We start from the raw sequence: 22,039 nt of genomic DNA, 5'->3' as shown, positions 1-22,039 counted from the left end.
TTCACACTTCGACAATTTGGTGTATAGCTGTTTCTCCCTCAAAGTCTGCAGTCTAGTCCGCAAATGTCTGTCATGCTTTTCTCCACTCATCAAGTAGACCAATATATCATCTATGAATACCTCAACAAACTGGTCGAGGTATGATCTAAAGATAGTGTTCATCAAATCCATAAAAGCAGCTGGAACATCAGTTAACCCGAATGGCATGACCAAGAACTCATAATGGCCATAGCGGGTTCTAAAGGCAGTTTTAGGGATACTCTGCTCTTGTACTTTCAGCTGATGATAACCTGATCTCAGGTAAATCTTAGAGAACATAACTGCACCCCTCAACTGATCAAACAAGTCATCAATGCGGGGCAATAGATGTCTATTCTTTGTTATCACCTTATTCAACTACTGATAGTCAATACATAAGCAGAGAGTGCCATCCTTCTTTTTAACAAACAACATTGGCGCTCCCCAAAGTGGCACACTAGGGCGGATAAAGCCCTTGTCAAGTAGCTTTTGCAACTACACTTTCAATTCTTTCAGTTCTGTTGGTGCCATTTTATATGGTGTTATGAAGATTGGATCCACACTAGGCATGACATCAATTTCAAATTGCACTTCTCTTTCTGGAGATAATCCTAGCAATTCATCAGGAAACACATCCGGAAAGTCACATACAATAGGGTTGTCCTCAGTGCTGGACTCCCCACTTGGGTGTCTATCACATGTGCCAAGTATGCTTCACACCCCTTTCTGATCATCCTTCTAGCTAGTGCAGCCAAAATGATGTTTGATGGCAGTAACTGCCTCTCCCCATGTGTTACAACATCATCGTACAGAGGGAGACCAAAAGTGACTGTCTTCAGTCTACAGTCAATCATGGCATGCTGCCTGGCTAACCAATCCATGCCCAAGATGATATCGTAATCTCTGAAGGGCATTTCAATCAAATCTAACAGAAAAGTGTGTCCTTGGATCACCAAAGGACAATCTCTATATATTCCATTAACCCGAACCTCTTGTCCTAACGGACTAGTCACTAGCACTTCAAATTCTATTTTGGCACACGGAACCGCAAGAGAACTAACTATGCTAGCACTAACATATGAGTGGGTTGAACCCGGATCAAACAACACAAATACTTCTTGATCAGAGATAGAGAAAGTACCAGCTATAATATCGGAAGTCTCAGCCTCTTCCCGCTATCTCATAGTGTAAACCCTGGCTGGAGCACTCCCTCGTGTTGACTAGCTAATAGTACCCTGACTACTAGAAGTATTGCCTCTACTTCTGCCTCTTCCTCTGCTAACTAGTTGTGAACCTCTAGTAGCAGGATTCTGAATAGATCCTTCTGCAGTAGTAGGAGCTGGACCAAATCTAGGGGCACTGGTGCAGTCCTTAGCGAAATGGCCTTTGCCTCCACAGTTAAAGCAAGATTCTGGTGCCCAATAACATTCTCCCCATGAATCTTGCCACATGTCTCACAAGGGTGGGGAGGATTTGAACCCCTAGTCGACTGTTGACCAGATCTAGAGGGTCTCTGTCCAGAGAATCTACCCCTTCCAAACCTTCCAGTTTTACCCCTGCTTGGTCCCCCAAATTTTTTCTTCTTTCTAGATGTACCACTGTGACTTTGCTATACTGATTTTTCCCTTTATCTTTCTCTGATTTCTCAGTCTTCTCTGATTTCTCTTTCGTTGGTGTCTTTTCTAATTTAATCCTTTCTAACTCAAGTGCCTGAGAGATGAGCTCAGAGAAGTTACTGTGTCTGAATCCCACTACTTACATCCTCAGAGTGGGCTTCAAACCGGTCTTAAATCTCTTGCACCTTTCTTTGTTTGTAGACAGGGGACTCCTAGCATAGTGGCTTAAGCGGGAGAACTCCCTCTCATACTCTGCCACTGATCTATTGCCTTGCTTCAGACTTAGAAATTCTTGCAATTTTTGATCTTCATAGGCATCTAGGACATATTTCTGTCGGAACTCTCTAATGAAGTCATCCCAGGTCAACACTGGCGGTTTTGCCAAGCTGTGAGGGATGGTTTTCTACCAGTCATACGCATTCCCTTACAGTAGCGATACTGAATACTCAAATTTTAGTTCATCCGGGTAGTGCAACTTCTTAAACACTCGATCCATTCTCTTCAGCCACTGCTATGCCTCTAAAGGGTCTACTGTACCCTTAAATTCTGTCGCCCCATATTTCAACAGCTTGCCATATTGTCTGATTGGAGCTTGAGGTTGCACTATAGAAGTCTGGGGCGGAGCTTGAGCAGGCATACCCCCAGCCATCTGTTAAAACATTGCAGCCATCTGCTGTGCGAATTGTGCAGGAAACTGCGGCATTTGTGGGGCAGGTGCCACTGACCCAATGATATTTTGGAGAGCTGGGGCTTCCCCTTGGGCCTCAGCCTCTACAGACTACTCAATTGAGCGATCCCCTTCTTCCATTTCAAATTGGAGTTAAGATATCTCCTAAACAAATAACACAAGGAGATTCCCTCCATTAGTTCATATTTATGATGTAATGCATTGTATGTAACAAATAAGGACATTGAGCAATTGTACTTATCGAAGAAAAGACACAAATTCACAAATTAAAACATACTTCAAAAAATTCGCTCTGATGCCACTAAAACATGTCACACCTTACCCCTCTGTAAGGCATAACATGATCCCATAGAATACCTAAACAAATAACACAAGGAGATTCCCTCCGTTAGTTCATATTTATGATGTAATGCATTGTATGTAACAAATAAGGACATTGAGCAATTGTACTTATCAAAGAAAAGACACAAATTCACAAATCAAAACATACTTCAAAAAATTCGCTCTAATACCACTAAAACATGTCACACCTTACCCCTCTGTAAGGCATAACATGATCCTATAGAATATCTAATGAACTACCGAACTTCACCTACCGATAACTCATCAAGTACCCTATAAGGGATTTTAAAACCATTTTCTTACTTTTTGGAAGTGATGAGCATTTTCTTACATTTAATAGAAGTTTAAAAACTAGTTCAAATTTTTATCCATTTTATTTTTATGCAAATTTTAGAAAAATTTCGGTAGAGTTTCGTCTATATTTTAAGAAAATAGTTCTTCAAAAACCTGTAAAAACACTTCCAGTATCTCATTTCATCAAACTCATTACTACCTCAACAGAATTCAACATCATTTCTCAATTTAATTGTCATAAAAAATAATACTCAATAATTCCATTCATTTTTCATTAAAGTAAAACAATTTACATTTATGAACCAAACTTTACATTAGCAAAACCAAATAATATTATTACAAACTCTATACAACTGCTCATGACCAGTTTATGCATGTACATATATTTACATACATCAAAATAAATATTACAATTAGGGTATAAAATATACCTGACAAAACTTCAGGGACGTAGCTCCAAGATCCTCAACAGCTCACTCTGCTGCTCCTCTAGTCTCTAGATCTGTGACAGCAATAATAGCCATCGCTGAGTACTATGACTCAGTGGTGCACAACATACTAAAATAACATTTATGCATAATTCAAAGCACATTTATTCAAATATTAAACTGAACATGAAAAACAGATATAAAACATGATTTATAAATTTTTAGTCCAAACAATTGCATTTAGGAAGTCTCAAAACGAATTTCATAAAAGCACACAATTAGATCATGCCATTCGAAACAATATTCATCTCAATAGCCAGAGGCTTATGAGAAATCACAAGGCTAGCTAGCTCAAATATATGGGTACCCATTCAAATTTCTTCTTCTGCTGGTACACACCTCAACACTTCAGCCTGAGAAGGAATCAAAATTCAAAACTAATTTCCCCCAGTAGTCATGCTAATGAGGCATTCAAATATATGGTCATGACACTGTGGTTTCAAAACTGTCTTAGTAATTTACTAAACATTTATTGTCATTTCAAACACATACAAGTAAACTTTCAACAATTTAAGTCAAAAGCATAATAAAATTTCAATACAATTAAGTCACAATTTAATATCACAATTCATTCAAAACAATTTGCAGAAGAAAATTTATAGATATTTCTATGTTGTGCACAAACCTTATACGAGTCGCCTCTTGGCCATGACTCGATGCTTTGGGTTCTTTCCCGGTATTCTTTTTGACTGAAACACACAATTTCATATTGTTTCAGTATCATAATTTATCATAAATCCAAAAATAATTTCAAATCTATTTATATTTAACTTTAATATGCTTAACTTGACATTCTTTAAAATTTATATTTCGGGGTTACTATTCATAACACTATTCAAGTCAATTCGTTGACTTTATAATGTTTAATAGGTACAGGAATTTTAATTTCACCCACATACCACATTTTGGTTACCTAATTTGTTGGTTTTAATTGTTTTCTCAAACTTTAAGTTTCTTAGGTGAAACTTCCAAAATTTCATATTTGGTGCCTTGTTTTGCACTTTTCCATTGGTCATGTTGCTGTTATAATTTGCTAAGTTTTCTTCATAGAAGTTGTTCCTTATTATCTTAACTTTATTTCCCTTTTTAAATCACTCCATTTGGAGTTTTTTAGCCCTAGTTATGGCCATTTGAACATGGCTAGCCAGATTTGGTGTTACCCAGAATTCTGGGCAAATTCCTAGTTATTGGCAGTTTTTGTGTGTTGACTGCAGGTGGTTTTTCAAACATGTTATGGTCAAATTTTGGGTTTATTTTCTTCATGAAAGTTCTAGTGCTATGTCTCAGATTTCTATCAGTATAAAATTTAGGTCATTTGGACCTTCCTTGACCAAGTTATGATCATTTGCATAACTATTGTTCATTTGGTCATTTTTGTATAGGTCACTTTGCCCAGTTTTGGATTTGGCCTAATTATTCACTAAGTTATGGTCACTTTTCTGGGCATGATTCCTAAATAAAAAATGTGCCATTTTGTGTCTATTTTCATTCCCAATTGGCCTCATACTAATTGGATTGGTAAATTTTCAGTTTTGGTTCCTGAAAAGAACCTAGGTCAAGTTGCCTGCAGATTAACCTTCACCAATCCGAATTGGAACTTGGTTCCAACAATTCATACACACCACAAATGGTCACAATTGACCATTTCTCAACTCAAATAAGGTCAATTACATCATTTGGCTAATTCTCAAATTTTTCTTTAATTTTTCACATGCTTAAAACCCTAGCTACACATAAAGTTCAATCTCATACATTTCAACGTGTACATTCATGATCTACACACCTAATTCACCTCGAATAACCTTTCAAACACTTCAAACTCATTCATTTCAAACCCTAACCCTAGTTGGACAAAATTCATGTTTGGTCCCTCAACAATTTTTTTTGTTTGATTTTAAGTTGATTTCTAGTTTAGTTAAGATACAAACACAACAATTAAACTAAGATTTCCAAATTCAATTACTTACCTCAATTAGAGCTTTTCCCTCTTCCCAAATTCCACTTCTTTCCTCTTATTTTTGTTCCTAAGTTGCATAGTAAGGTCTAAAGATAAGATTTAATTAAAAAACCTACAAGTTTTATGGCTGAATTTTGGGTTCACTCAAGCTTGGAGTTGTGTTTCCATGGAGGCTTGTGAGAGAAAGCAAAGGAAAGAGAGAGATGGGGCGGCTGAAAATGAAGAAGAAGAATGAAATTTTTTTTCTTTTTATTTTTTTCTTTTAATTATTAGGATTTATCCCAAATTTCAATTTTTAAATATTAGGTTTATTGCATCATGTTTATGTCATGCATAATGCAAATAAAATTTTTCTTTTCTTTCTTTTTCTTTTTCATTTATTTTTTTATTAGTTCTTTAATTTAATCCTTGATCTCAAAATTTTTTTTCTCCAATTTTATTACATAGTTAGATCAGGTGTTAGCTCTAGGGGTGAATTGACTAAATTGCCCCTCACCGGTTCGATCCGGTTTGTAAGTTATTTGATATTTTATCCGGATCTCTGACTTAATTATTTGACCTACTTAATAATTATTTTTTGTGATTTTCTCTTTTCCACTGTGTTCATAATAGCCCTAAGAACCGCAGCGTCATAATTTACGATTGAAAATTTGAGTTTAGACTAACCTCGCAGTCATTCCCGAGAAGGTCACCTATCGCTGTGACTCTCGGCTCATTTAACTTTTTGTGTTCTATTTTTCTTATTTATACTTAACTATTTGGCAATCACTAATTATTTGCGTTCAGGGCTTATCTAGGTATCTTAGATGTGGTTCTAATCTCCCTAATTATCCGGACCGACACTGATCCCCGGAACAGTGAAATATACCAGGCTATGCAAATAGGAGTGTTACAAATCAGGAGATTAGCACTAGGATACTTCCCCAGTGGTGAAGTTTTGTACAAAAGGAGCCCCAATGGCAAGTTGTTGAGGTGGGTGGATGCAAAAGGAGCAAGGATGATCCTTTTTGAAACTCATGAGGGGAATTGCGCTACTCACGCCAATGGGCATATGATGGCTAAGCAAATCATGAGACGGGGATACTTCTGGACTACCCTGAAAAAAGACTGCATTGAGTACTTTCGAAAGTGTCATAAATGTCATATTTATGTTGATCCGATAAATGTCCCGCCTCATCAGCTTTTTAATCTTGTCTCACCTTGGCCTTTTGCAAAATCAAAGTGTACATTCATGATCTACACTCCTAATTCACCTCGAATAACCATTCAAACACTTCAAACTCATTCATTTCAAACCCTAACCCTAGCTGGATGAAATTCATGTTTGGTCCCTCAACAATTGTTTTTGTTTGATTTTAAGTTGATTTCTAGTTTAGTTAAGATACAAACACAACAATTAAACTAAGATTTCCAAATTCAATTATTTACCTTAATTAGAGCTTTTCACTCTTCCCAAATTCCACTTCTTTCCTCTTATTTTTTTTCCTAAGTTGCTTAGCAAGGTCCAAAGATAAGATTTAATTAAGAAACCTACAAGTTTTATGGCTGATTTTTGGGTTCACTTAAGCTTTCCATGGAGGCTTGTGAGAGAAAGCGAAGGAAAGAGAGAGATGGGGCAGCTGAAAATGAAGAAGAAGAATGAAATTTTTTTCTTGTTATTTTTGTCTTTTAATTATTAGGATTTATCTCAAATTTCAATTTTTAAATATTACGCTTATTGCATCATGTTTATGTCATGCATGATGCAAATAAAATTTTTCTTTTCTTTCTTTTTCTTTTTCATTTATTTTTTTAATAGTTCTTTAATTTAATCCTTGATCTCGAAATTTTCTTTTCTCCAATTTTATTACATAGTTAGGTCAGGCGTCAGCTTTAGGGGTGAATTGACTAAATTGCCCCTTATCGGTTTGATCCGGTTTGCAAGTTATTTGATATTTCTTCCGGATTCTTGACCTAATTATTTGACCTACTTAACAATTCTTTTTCGTGATTTTCTCTTTTCCACTGTGTTCGTAATAGTCCTAAGAACCGCGGTGTCATAATTTATGGTTCAAAATTTGAGTTTAGACTAACCTCGCAGTCATTCCCGAGAAGGTCACCCATCGCTATGACTCCCAGCTCATTTAACTTTTTGTGTTCTATTTTTCTTATTTATACTTAACTATTTGGCAATCACTAATTATTTGCGTTCAGGGCTTATCTAGGTATCTTAGAAGTGGTTCTAATCCCCTTAATTATCTGAACCAATACTGATCACCGGAATAGTGAAATATACTAGGCTATGCAAATAGGAGTGTTACAGATTAGGAGATTAGCACTAGGATACTTCCCTAGTGGTGAAGTTTTGTACAAAAGGAGCCCCAATGGCAAGTTGTTGAGGTGCGTGGATGCAAAAGAAGCAAGGAGGATCCTTTTTGAAACTCATGAGGAGAATTGCGCTACTCACGCCAATGGGCATATGATGGCCAAGCAAATCATGAGACGGGGATACTTCTAGACTACCCTGGAAAAAGACTACATTGAGTACTTTCGAAAGTGTCATAAATGTCATATTTATGTTGATCTGATAAATATCCCGCCTCATCAGCTTTTTAATCTTATCTCACCTTAGCCTTTTGCAATTTGGGCATCGACGTAATCGGTCCTATTAATCCCAAAGCATCCAATGGGCACAGGTTCATCTTGGAGGCTATTAACTACTTTTCCAAATGGGTTGAGGCAACGGCATATGCTCATATCATGCAAAATACATTCTTCAAATTTTTCAAGAATAATATTATCTGCTGATATAGCCTTCCTAGCGAGATTGTCATCGACAATGCTAAGAATTTGAATGGCTCGAAGATCCGAAATTTATGTGACTAGTGCAAAATTCGGCATCTCAATTCATCACCATACCATCCCCAAATGAACGGAGCGGTGGAAGTCTCTAATAAAAATCTCAAGAGAATAATCAGGAAAATGATTCACTTATAAAGATTGGCATGTTATACTTCCATTCGCCTTTTATGCTTATCCGACCTCCATAAGGACATCGACTGGGATAACTCCATATTCATTGGTCTACGGAATGGAAGTTGTTTTACCTATAGAGGTGGAAATTTCCTCCCTGAGAATTATAAAAGAGTCAAGAATTGACGAGTTAGAATGGATTCAATCGAGGTTAGATCAGTTGAATCTAATAGATGAGAAAATACTAACAGCGGCATGTCATGGGCAATTACACCAAAAGAGAATCGCTAAAGCATTTAATAAAGACATTCGCCAGCGCGAATTCCAATTGGGAGATCTATTTTTAAAAAAGATCCTCCCAAATCAAAATGATCCCCGGGGGAAATGGTCACCAACTTACGAGAGGCCCTATGTGGTCAAAAAGTCATTTTCTGGAGGTGCACTGATCTTGACTCATATGGACATGGAAGAATTCCCAAGACCTGTGAATGTAGATGCTGTAAAAAGGTATTATGCCTAAAAAAAATGCAGGAGTGAAAAGCCGAAAGAGCGCTTATAGCAAAATGTGTGAAAAAGGGCGAAAACCCGCAAGGGCGCTTTCTGAAAAATGAGTAGGGAGGTGAAAACCCAAAAGGGCATCATGAAAAAGTGAGCCAAAAAAAAAAAAAAGAAGGATCATCCTCTAGGGGGTGAAAACCCGAAAAGGCGCTCCTAGGACCAGAAAACGGAGAAATAAGGAAGGGGGCCTGAGACCAAAAGAGGTAATAAGTCACCACGGCACGAACGTTCGTCGGAAGATTACTTGAAATGGTGGTAGTTAAGAGAGTTCAAAGTTAGCTAAAAGGAATTTGTGATATCTATTCTTGTACCATTTTCCTTTGAAATTGTACCTTTATTTTTAAGCTATAATAAAATTGTTCCTTCACTCTAATCTGTTTTTTTATATATATACCTTGATTTATGCGCTATTAATTCGTTAAAACTTTATTATAAGAACAAGATTTAAATATTGGTAACATTAAATACTTTTCTATGAGATTTACAGGGTATAAACGATCGCCAGGCAATTGTTGTAAAAAGAAAAAAAAATGTAGGAGTAAAAACCCAAAAGGGTGCTCCTAGAAAAATGTGTGAAAGAGGGCGAAAACCCACAAGGGCGCTTTCTGCAAAATGAGTAAGGGGTGAAAACCCGAAAGGGCATCCTGAAAAAGTGAGTAAAAGGAGAAAATTATAGGCCAGGCCTTGGGACTCATTCTGATCCTCTCCATTAATTATCTATCTTCGGGACCTTATTAAGTACACTTTGATTGGAGGAACATTTGTGTCAGGTTTGCTTTGTAATCATTAAAGGTGCAAACACAACATTTCATACCCTCAACCTCTGAGTTGATTTTAATTTTTAGCATTTATTTTTCCTGTTATCAACCTCTGGATTCAAAATCCAAGTTGATTTAATTTTCAGCATTTATTTTCATGTTATCAACCTCTGGATTCAAGATCCAAGTTGATTTTAATTTTCAGCATTTATTTTCCTGTTATCAACCTCTGGATTCAAGATCCAAGTTAATTTTAATTTTCAGCATTTATTTTCCTGTTATCAACCTCTGAATTCAAGATCCAAGTTGATTGTAATTTTTAGTATTTATTTTCCTGTTATCAACCTTTGGATTTATGATATAAGTTGATTTTAATTTTCAACATTTATTTTCCTGTTATCAACCTTTGGATTCAAGATCCAAGTTGATTATAAATTTCAGCATTTATTTTTCTGTTATCAACCTCTGGGTTCAAGATCCAAGTTGATTTTAATTTTCAGCATTTATTTTCCTGTCATCAACCTCTGGGTTCAAGATCCAAGTTGATTTTAATTTTCAGCATTTATTTTCCTGCCATCAATCTCTGGGTCCAAGATCCAAGTTGATTTTAATTTTCGGCATTTATTTTGTTGCCATCAACCTCTAGGTTCAAGATCCAAGTTAATTTTAATTTTCAGCATTTATTTTCCCATCATTAACCTCTGGGTTCAATACCCAAGTTGATTTTAATTTTCAGCATTTAATTTCCCATCATCAACCTCTGGGTTCAATACCCAAGTTAATTTTAATTTTCATCATTTAATTTCTTATCGATCTTTGGTTCTAATATCCCAGCCACCCAAAATATGATTCTGAATCTTTACATGATTCCTGTTCAAGAGAATTTCATTCTCTTTAATAGAAATTATGTAAAGAGGGGCAGTTGTAGACACCATATTTTAACTGACCTTCGAAGGCAAGGTTCTTTTAAAATTGAAACTTTATTATCCATTCTCGACCGATGTCCCAATCATAGGTAGCTTTTCTGAACTTACCGATGGCTCGTCTCTGGAACAAATCGATCTCACGCTCAAGTTAGATTGCTTTCTGATCCCTTGTTCTTTATCAGATGAGTTCGAGTCAATATTGGATCTCTGAACCATCCAATCTTGCCTGCTGTTGTTCTCCGATCTCTCTATGCACGAATACCAAAAAATTCCATTTGACTAATGTTGTGATCGGGCTTCTCACTTGAATTGCCTAGATATTCCTCAAATGAAGTTAAGGTTTTTATCCGGTATAATAATGGTTCCGACTTTAAAAGTTTGAGGCAGTGTTAAATCTTTGCAACTCTAATATTCTAAAGTTCCATTCGATATTTGGTCAAAGCTAGTGGCTAGTGAGGAATAACATAGCTAGCTAGCAATTATATGAGTACTCATCCTATTCGGCCTCAACTGGCACACACCTTAACACTTTAGCTAGAGAGGAAATTCAAAGCCAATTCGTCCTACTAGACAAGCTAGCAAGGAATTCAATCAAATATACATGATAGCTATGGTTTCAAACCATTTGCAATATTTTTCAAGCAATAAGTATCCATCAAATATCATTCAAACAAATTTTCCACCATTTAAACAATAATATATAAATTGTCATAATTTATTTCAATTGAAAATTCAAAAGAAATAACTGTTGTGCACAAACCTCTGATAAATGCCTCTTGGCCTTGACACAGTGGTTCCTTCTCCTTCTCTGAGTCGTTGCTAACTGAAATACACAATTTGAAGTGTTTCAGAACTCTTTTAAATTGTTTCTAATAATAAAGTTCAATAATTAAATTTATTTAATACTATTGCTTTCCTTAGTTAACCTATAATGTTGAACTTTGATGCACTCTAGGGGTATTAATTTTAATTGTCGACACCATATTTTGGCCGATCCCCAGAATTAATAAACTTTGAAACCGATCCCCAGTACTAAGTCTCCCTTTGACAGCTAACCACATTTCTGATCTCTCTTTGCTAGATAACCACATTTCCGATCTCTCCTCACAAGGAATTGAATCAATACTAAGTCCTCACATCAGTCAAAGCCTTACCGGTCTATTAAATCACTCACCGATCTCTCAAACCCATTGTCGAATCTCCTGACCAGTCAAGTATATTCCTGATCTCTGTTGACAAACGAAATTGACACTAGATCTTTGTTACCATTTTTGTTGCCGATCTCCCTTTCAAAAGTTTAAGAATAATCAAAGGTTCCGTTCCGTTTTAATGATGATCCCGATCTTAAATGTTCAAGCCAAATTTCTAATTTTAATCAAGTCCCATTTAGCGTTGGTTCCCTACCGATCTCATGCTCATTGTGTTTTCCGATCTCTCACACTTAGGTTAATAATCACTTTCAGTTATTTCAACATACTCAGACAATCAAGTGTTTAAATAAATTAAAAATTTTCCGATCACAACCATTCATCGAATAAAAGAGGTATTCCATTTCATTTCATTTCAAAAATTTGTACAAGTTATTCAGCTGGAGGATCACCCCTAGCCTGATCTACATTTTGTCCGTCTCCCCCCTCACCCTCAGCCTCCTCACTCTCCTCGCCTTCATCCTCGGGAGCCAGGTTGGCCATCCAGGAGAAGTCCTCCTCAGGGTAATACTTCTTGGGCTCAGCCAGGAGATCTCTGTGGGCATTTACATAAGCGCCGGCCACTCCAGTCACCATCTCTTCCTCTTTCGCCTTGAGCTCCTCAGCAAGGTGAGCAAGTTGAGCAGCTTCATCGGCCCGGAGTGCTTGCACTTCCTCAAGAGCATGATCCCACTCAGCCAGAACATGAGCTTGCTCGGCCAGCTTGTCCTCGTAATACTTCGATCGCCCCTCAAGTTGAGATATGTAGTCCCGAGCGGATGATAGTTGGGATTGGAGGGAAGCTGCTTCATGACCTATCCTCTCGACCTCTTTACCCAGTCGATGCGCCTTCTCCCGGATCATGTGCTGATTCACCAAACACTCAATGTTCAAGCTCATAGATCTGGTCAAGATATCATCAAGGCTATCCGGAGACAGCCTATCCTGATCTTCTCGAAGGCAGATAGAGGACGCCAGCACCTTGGCGAAACCAGGATTCTCCCGAACCGTGCGATTTTTCTCCAGTGAATGGACCAAGACCTGGGCACCGCGAGAAAGGGGCCTCACCTGTTGTTGGGAAGGACCCCCTTCCGCGCCCGGAACAACTGGAGGAGGCGGAGGCGGCTCTTCCCTCAAAGGAGGAGATCGGATCACTTCCACCTCGGAGATCGGCGGTCCCGAAGGTTGAGACGAGCCTTCTCGTATTTCTCCGGGCTCTTGACGAGGTGTCTGCATCTCCTCGGCCCGCTTCATCTCCCGTACCTTCCGGGAGATCTCCCTCTTTCGCTTTCGGCTCTCCTTGGAGGCTACGCCGCTTGCCATACCTGCACAAATAAGAGGTCAGTGAGATCGCTAAGGTCCTGAGATCTGAGATGTAGAAAATATCGATGCCGAGGTCAGAGAGCTGAAGCCCGCGATCTTTGCCGGTGATCAATTCCATAGTCCAATGGTGCAGCTCGGCAATCACCGCATCCAGGCAAGAGAACTTCTCTCTGCTCACCTGCTCTTTCAAATCCAACACCATTGCGCCCTCTTCCCTATTCAGGGCAAGGTGCCTCGAAATTAATGGACCCTAGTGCAGCCAACTGCGTGGGAAACCCTCAAAACCGTTTAGGATTTTGCTTTTCAGGATAAAAAAGCGGTTCTTCCAATTCTTAAGGGAGGACGGCAGATCGGTAAAAAGCCGCAGAGGGGTTTCGCCTGGAAAAACCAATACTCGTCATCCTTTCGACGAGTTAACCTATGAAGGTCGGCGAACACCTTGGCAGTAGGACTAATTCCCTTAGCTCGGCACAAGCCACGAAAGGCCACAAGGATCCGCCACGAGTTCGGGTGAATTTGGGCAATGCATACTTGGTGAAATTTTAGAACTTCTTTGAAGAAGTCGTCTAAAGGGAACCGCCGGCCGGCTTTTAACTGCTCTTCGTACACCATGATCATGTCATTCCCCTCAAAGAAGTGATTGGCTCGAAGATCACCGTGACACTTAATGAGTTCGAATAAGTCAGGGTGAATGTTGTATTCTTGGCTGAACGACTATAGGTCGGTTTCTTTAAGAATGGACGGTAGCTCGTCCATGGGGAGGTTTTCCCTCCCTGAAGAATGTGTTCGTTTCGAAGATTTCGCCTGCCCCTGAATTGGGGCGGAGGCCCTAACAGGTTCAGTCCGAACGCTCGGTTCGACCACCTCTACCTCATCGGATGACCACGAGACCTGAATGGAAGGGGGGCTTGCCGCTCTCTGACCCTCAGCACCGCTCATTTTCAAAGGAAATAAAGAATTTAAACTAAAAGAAAGATCAAAGCCCTTACCGGAGTCTGATCGGCGTCGGAAGAACTTGAGAAAACGAGAGAATTTTGAAGTTGTGAGCGAGAGACTGAAAATGACATACAGGAGCAATTGGCTAACCCCACCCCTATTTATACTCGTCCGAGCATTTAGTGCTCACGATGTTCCAGGCACTGCATCGGTTAGCGGGACTCGCCAGCTGTTCTGACACATCTCATGAATATTCCAAAATTCCATAAGGAGGGACCGGATAGTTAGGGATCGGCTAATTAAAAACGATGTTTGGAAGTATGGATCGGATAAAAACTGTTCGGTTCGGAACCAGATCGGACAAACACTTCAGAGATCGGAAGCAACAATAATAAAATGATAACTGTCAAAATAAATTTTATTTCCAAAAGCCAGATTACATCATTTGGGCGATCCCAAGAGATCGGATTACATTTTTAAAAGTCAGATTACATTATTTGGGCGATTTCAAGAGATCGGATTACATTTAAGGACCTGACTACATCAAAAGCCGATCTCTAGCGATCAGCGGAACATCCCATCTAAAAGGCCTATGTCAAAACCCAGGCTGTGACTGATCCAAAGGATGTGTTCGACCAGAAGACCGGCCGACGACATCGGATAGATGTACAGTTTAGATGGCGGTGACAACGACTCTCATGAGAATGAGAGAGATCATCACCGGTATTACCGCTCGGAACCGAGCCGCTATTGGAACACCCAGTGTGGAGGAAAGTCGCTGTCAGAACACCCAATGCGGTGAGAAGCCGAATAAACTTGTAAGGGCAATCGCCAAGGGTCGGCGGAACATTAGCAGTTTTCTCAGCCAAAATCGGTTCGCCGATTATACCGATCGAACAGCTCGAGATCGGCATGATCAAGGTCCTCGACCCGGATCGATTAGTTAGTCCAGTTCTCTCACCATCATCAGATAAGGTCATCATAATTCCTCGATCATCGGGATCGTAAATTTTCAGTCAGGGAATAAAGAGGTCCATCGGAAAAGGATCAAAAGCCACAATCGTGGCCAGAACTTCTGCCGGAGCAGCTAGAACTGGAAAGTTAGAAGGAAGAGAGGAAAATCGAATGAGGAAAGTCTCTTCCGTCAGGGGTATATATAGGGGAAAATCGAGCATTTATTACTAACAGAAAACGAAGCGGACGCTTCAGGAATCGAGGGGAATTAATGCTTTGACCGGACCGGGCCTGATTAAGGGAAATATTGGAATAATAGAGATCAGAAGAGGGGAGACCGGTATGAAAGATCGGAGAAGGATCATGTTAAGAAGATCGGAAAGGAAGAGAGAGCAGAAAATAAAAAGAATAAGGCGCCTACCGCCGTCGCCATGATCAGAGCCGAGGTAGTTAAAGCGTTGTAGGTAAAATCTCAACCGCACACTCCAGAATCGCTCGCATTACTGACAGGTGCCAGAATATGTCATGACAGCGCTGTACCTCCCAATCTCCACCGTTGATCCAACTTGTAAGGACGAGCCCAGGGCCCTTGGATCAAAGAAGAAGACGTCAAAACCAGCGCCTTTCACTCCTAGCCCTTGGATCGCCCCGGACAAGAGAATTTGGGACCGTAAGATTAGAGGAGGAAAAAGACAAATATTCTGAAGTGGATCTCGGCCGTCTATTCTGATTCTCTTTAATTCTTGAGCTTAGGATTATGTCCTTTGAAATCTTGACCCTCCATCTCCCTCAAGATAGATCCTGACCCTTCAAGGGGAACACCCGGTCCCTATAAATACCTGCATGAAAAACTGTTTAAAGGACGGACAAAAAAGGAGGAAGTTACTATAGCGGAAGAACTCTGAAATTTAATTCAAATCATTACTCTGCTTTCATAAGAAGAACTTTTGAAACCAGTTTTCTGAAGTGTTTCCTTAAAAGATTTTGAACACTGAAACTCTCCATTTTCAGCTCGTTCATTATCCCGTAGCATTCACATTTTTCAGTTCCTTGTTATCTTTATTTTCACTTCCATCGCCCATGCTCAATCTCATTTAAACTCGGGTATAATTCTGACTCGATTACATTTAGTGAAGCACTCTTTGTTCCAAGGCGAACCTTAGTCTCCCGGCTATCAACTTGCAATCTTATTGCGTTTTGTGATTCTCGGTTAGTTCACTAGAATCGACTCCTTACAGGTCAGTATTCATGTTGCCATTTTATTAAGTTTAGTTCTTGTTTTACGCATTTCCATTCTTCTTTCTTTACGTATGTTATTTTCTTTAAGTTCATATCACGCTAGAAAGATACAGAGAAAGGTTGTGCTCTAGTTTATTTCCGTGTCGATACCTTTGTTAATCTTTATTATTTCTGAGCGTAAGTCATCTAGTTCCAAGCGATACATAAGTGGTTGGATGAGATGTGGGTAACGGCAACTTAAGAGTCCTTTTGAAATAATGAAAGGTCTGAATAATAAGCCTAGAAAATGGTAAAGCTGAGTCACTAGAATGACTCAGTAGGTCATAGAGCAAGACGTCATAAGACAGAGTAAAACCAAACCTTGGATAACTAAATGGAATAGATCGGCTACCAAAAAAATGCTAGTGAAGCGACCATATAGGAAGGTCGGAGGATTCGGTTTGGCATCCCTTGCCCAGTCCTAAGGTACCAATAAGTTAAAGAAGTCTTGCGCAGACCCCCTGACACCTTTGAACGTCAGAACCCTTAGCTTTAGGCCCTCTCGATAGGTAAAATTTAGAGAGATCGAAAAAATCCTTATCCGACTAGCATTTAATTAAAAGAGGTCGGAGGAGGGTTCTTATCCGATTCTCAATCTAAAATTTTAACAAATATTTTAAAGGAGATCGGAGGAGAGTTCTTATCGATTCTCAAGCATAAAAATTTTAATAAATATTAAAAGAGATCGGAGGAGGGTTCTTATCCAGTTCTCAAGCTTAAAAATTTTAATAAATATTAAAATAGATCGGAGGAGGGTTCTTATTCGGTTCTCAAGCTTAAAAATTTTAATAAATATTAAAAGAGATCGGAGGAGGGTTCTTATCCGGTTCTCAAGCTTAAAAATTTTAATAAATATTAAAAGAGATCGGAGGAGAGTTCTTATCCTGTTCTCAAGCTTAAAAATTTTAATAAATATTAAAAGAGATCGGAGGAGGGTTCTTATCCGGTTCTCAAGCTTAAAAATTTTAATAAATATTAAAAGAGATCGGAGGAGGGTTCTTATCCGGTTCTCAAGCTTAAAAATTTTAATAAATATTAAAAGAGATCGGAGGAGAGTTCTTATCCCGTTCTCAAGCTTAAAAAATTTTAATAAATATTAAAAGAGATCGGAGGAGAGTTCTCATCCGGTTCTCAATCCAAAAATTTTAATAAATATTAAAAGAGATCGGAGGAGAGTTCTTATCCCGTTCTCAACCTAAAATTTAAATGAATATTAAAAGAGATCGGAGGAGAGTTCTTATCCGGTTCTCAACCTAAAATTTAAATGACTATTAAAAGAGATCGGAGGAGAGTTCTTATCCAGTTCTCAATCTAAAATTTAAATAAATATTTAAAAGAGATCGGAGGAGAGTTCTCATCCAATTTCAAAAATTGGATTCTAATAAAATAGCCCTTCAAACAAAACTAACATACAACAGTAACTCACTAAGGTTGTCTCATTTACTTATGTATCTGGGTAATCCGAATTAGTGAAAAATCAAATATTCCTTTTGTCAAAAAGATTAACATTTCCATTCAAGTCCTCCTAACTAATTTATAAAGAGTGCGAAGTTAAATCTACTTACCCTAATTAAGGGATGAGGTGGGGTGCCTAACACCTTCCCCACCCGTTTACGGACCCCGAACTTGAAATCTCTGTTTTGAAGTGGTTTTATTTCAATTTATCTTCACAAATGGTTTTCTTTAGTTTCCCTCAAAACTAAAGTGGCGACTCCTCATTCTTTTCCACTTCGGTGAGGGTTCGTTCAGGCGACCGCAAAACACCTTGCGAAAGCTTGGTGACTCCGCTAGGGAAGTGTTTCAACTCAACCCCAGTCTAGAGGTCCAAAAGTAGATTTAATTTTTCAATCAAATTATAGTTAGGTGGGCTCACCCAGTAATATTTTATGTGTTAATTTTTGTTTATTCCTACTAACTGTTCCGCTTGTTTTGCTTGTTTTACTCCTTACAGTGCTCTTCGTTTGAAAAAAAAAAGAAAAAAAGAAAAATGGGAAAAATAAAATCCCCCTGAATTGGGAAGAGGTAAAGATGTCCCTTCACACACTGAACACTCACACGATGTCCTCACACACTTCAGCCCTATACCCGGGCTTTCTTACCCTTTTAGGAAAGTAGGAGAGGGTCATGTAGCGGTACCCGTGGGTTCTACCCCGTTAGTATCCATGAAGGCTTCTGCTCAAATTGAAACTCGTTCTATTCACTGTGATATCCGTGGAATTTTCCTGACAATATCATGGGGATAGAATGAGGCTCTACTGTTTACAGTAGGGGCAATTTGGGAACCTGTGGCTCTTAGAAAACTAGATCCTGAGCTAAACTATCACAATAGCTGGAAGCCGTAGTAAGCTACCTTATAAGATAAAACTATCCAATTAGGTAGCACTCATCTGGTATCAGGAGTCTCCCTATCCTAGGACAAAAGGGGCATACTTACTCTTGCCCTATTCTGTTTATTTTATTTTGTTCTTATTTTTAAGGGTAATCTTGAATCATATTATTAAGAAAACCTACACATTTTCCTACTTTGATAAATGTGTAGGTACCACTCTTCCAACAATATAATACAAGATTACCTGAATTTATCCTGCTAACGAGTTTTTCCGCAGGCATCACCAAACCAAAAGTCTGTAAAAAGGATAGGCATCATTTTTATCATGGCATCCTCGAGTCAGTCAGCAGAAGAAGTTCAGAATGCTAAACTTTGGTCCAAATTAGCTCATACTCCAGTACCCCCGCAAAATGATGTTTCCAAGGCACATGCTAGCTTACTACCTTCATTGGATCTGAATAAAATTGAGGTCAGAATGAACAGCCTTGAGGGTTTGTCTAATGGTTGGAGGTCGCTTCCCGATCAGGTCAAGGCACGATTTGAGAAGAAGTACGGGAGGATTGCAACCCTAATGCGAGTCAAGGTCCAAATCCCGGCATTAAAGGCCATACTGTCGGTCTGGAGTCCTAAGTATGGAGTGTTCTCTTTCAATGATATTGATACAGTTCCCACTATGGAAGAATATCAGACATTACTAGAGATTCCTTACCTGACGCAAAATTGGATCTACCTTCATCTCGAGCATAGGCAGGCTTGGAAACGATTGGCACATATGATGGGTACTTCCCCAGAAGAAGTAAAGTCAAAAGAAACTGTCAAAGGAAACACGCATGGTTGGTATTGGACACATCTCAAGAAGTGGTTAGATCAATACATCCAAGAGAAACAGTGGGATCGAGCTTTGGTGACACTCGCCTTAGGAATCTATGGCAAGATTTTGTTCCCGGGACCATCGGGAATCATAACTGCAGACGGTGGAAGTATTCTCGGGCGAGAAAGCAGGAGGTCAATCCGATACCGGCAAATCTTGCGGAGACCTTATTAACCCTTACCTACTGTAGACAACAGGGCAAAGGGTCCATTAAGTGTTGTTCTCAATTGTTGTACCTCTGGATTATCAGTCACATGTGTCCTGTGGAGACAAAAGGATTGACTTGGTACCTTGACCAGCCTCCCATCGAGAAGATGACCCGGTTGGTAATCAGTCCGAAGAATGAACAGCAGTGGCGGGAACGGATTTTGAGTTTCAATAGCCATGATTACTGTTGGAGGAAACTGTGGGCATCAGGCCAATCCGTTTTGATAAGCACGGGAGGTAATCAGTCGGTATCCCTAATCGAAGTGACCGAATACACAAGTTACACTCCGGCATTGGTAATGAGGCAGTTTGGCTCAACACAGTCCAGAATTAACATTAGAAAATACCACCAAGGTCATTTCTACCATGAGCTCAAAGAAGAGGAAGGGTTGAAAATGGCTCGCAGATCTTGGGAAAACATCTCTCTGATGGAAAGGTCGCCTAAAGGTCCAAGTGCCACACGCGATTATCTTGAATGGAGGGCTGACAAGGACCGAGAACACTCAACTGCAGAATTCGAAGACGGCGACCCTCGCTGAAACGTCCTATTAGAAGAAGCTGATAATCGTCTGGCTGACTCACTACAAAAGGCAAATACCGAGAACTCACAATTGCAATAACAAATAAAACAGTTCGAGGACCAACAGCAGAACCTTAAAAGAAAGGTGAGAAGACTCAGGGATGAGGTAAGGGCCAAAAAGATAGGGTTCGAAGAGCAAGAGGAACGATGGGAAAAGGAAAAAGACTCTCTCTAAGCTATGGTAAAAGAAGTCGAAATACAAAATAGTAAGCTTCAGGAAAAAATGAAATACCAAGAAATACTCGTTGAAGAGTATGAACAAGAAAACAAAAAGAAGAAGCTTGAATTGAAAGAATAGGCACTACTCATCAACGATATCTTGAAAGAATGTGCTAAGGAAAGGAAGAAGAAAGAAAGACAAGCTGCTCTTTATCAAGAGCTGAAAGAGAATGTTGACCAGCTGGAGAGAACGATAGCACAGGGAAAACAAGAACTATTACCTAAATCCGAGTATGCTCTGAAATCATTCGACCCTGCCAAACAAGAAGAAAGGTTATATGAGTATCTCAGAAAATGTCATCTCATTATAAAGAACCTCCCAGAGCCTAGGTCGATGTAAAGAATCTGGTGTACAAATTATTCAGTTAATAAAATGATTTTTGGACCATTGTTTAGCAAAATTGTGAATGAATAGTATGACTCCCGTAGGAACTCCCTCGCTAGGGTTATGTGAAAAAATTGAATGCGCTATATGGACAGGTATCATAAATGCACATTCAATCCAGTCATTCACAGTCAGACTATCGAACGATGCCATGATAAAGTTGATGCAATCATCCTTTCGCAGATTTCATTCTAGCTCACAAATGCCACTGTATCCTTCGTCCGGACCAGGACTTTTAGTTTTTTTTACAAAATTCGAAATTCATTAAAAACCTTTTTTTCGAATCCTTACAGAAAATCAACATTGCTTCAAACAAGGCAAGTCTGACCAAGCACACGGTTCAACCCAAGCGAGTGTATTTAACAAGATCTCGAACAAAGAAGATAATGGAAGATCAGGAATAAGTACAGAACCTACAAGGGCAGGTTTCCGAATTGAAGGATCAGGTCTCAGAACTTATGAGACTAATGAGGGAAATGTCCCTGAATAAACCTACTTCAGAACCTAACTTACCACTACCTCCTCCACCTCCTACAACAATGGATCCTCACCAAGCTTCAACTTCTTTTACCTTTCAGTCGCCTATTCCGGACCCGACAATCACTGTCAATCCAGCTACCATGAATAATGACCTACCTTACTCTCATTACCCAACCGTTTCAAACACCGACCCATACCCTTAAATTCTAATCCCTCCAGTTCACTCCACCCCTCATCTCCCAACTGGGGGAGCATTTCATGCAGTGGAAAGAGAAAATAAGACGAGAGAAAACGAGAAACTATTTGCTCTAGAAGAGAGATTGAGAGCGATCGAAGGACTGAATATGTATGGTTCAGTCGATGTGGCATCGCTCAAATTGGTTTCTAATGTGGTGGTGCCGCCCAAGTTCAAAGTCCCTGATTTCGACAAGTACACTGGGAATTCAGACCCTCGCATTCACTTGGCCACCTATATCGCCAAGATGTCCGCTCTGACAGATGATGACAGACTGCTAGTCCACTTCTTTCATGAGAGCCTCTCCGGGGCAGCCCTGAGGTGGTGCATTCAGTTGGACAGGAGCAAACTGCACTCCTGGAAGGATTTAGTTGATGCCTTCTTAAGACAGTACAAATTTAATTGCGATGTGGCCCCTACAAGGAGGGACCTCCAGAACCTGGTGCAGAAAGACAGGG

The sequence above is a fragment of the Hevea brasiliensis genome, chromosome 10 (assembly GCF_030052815.1).
Source record: "Hevea brasiliensis isolate MT/VB/25A 57/8 chromosome 10, ASM3005281v1, whole genome shotgun sequence".
In the NCBI taxonomy this organism is placed as follows: domain Eukaryota; kingdom Viridiplantae; phylum Streptophyta; class Magnoliopsida; order Malpighiales; family Euphorbiaceae; genus Hevea; species Hevea brasiliensis.
This window is presented reverse-complemented; position numbering follows the sequence as displayed.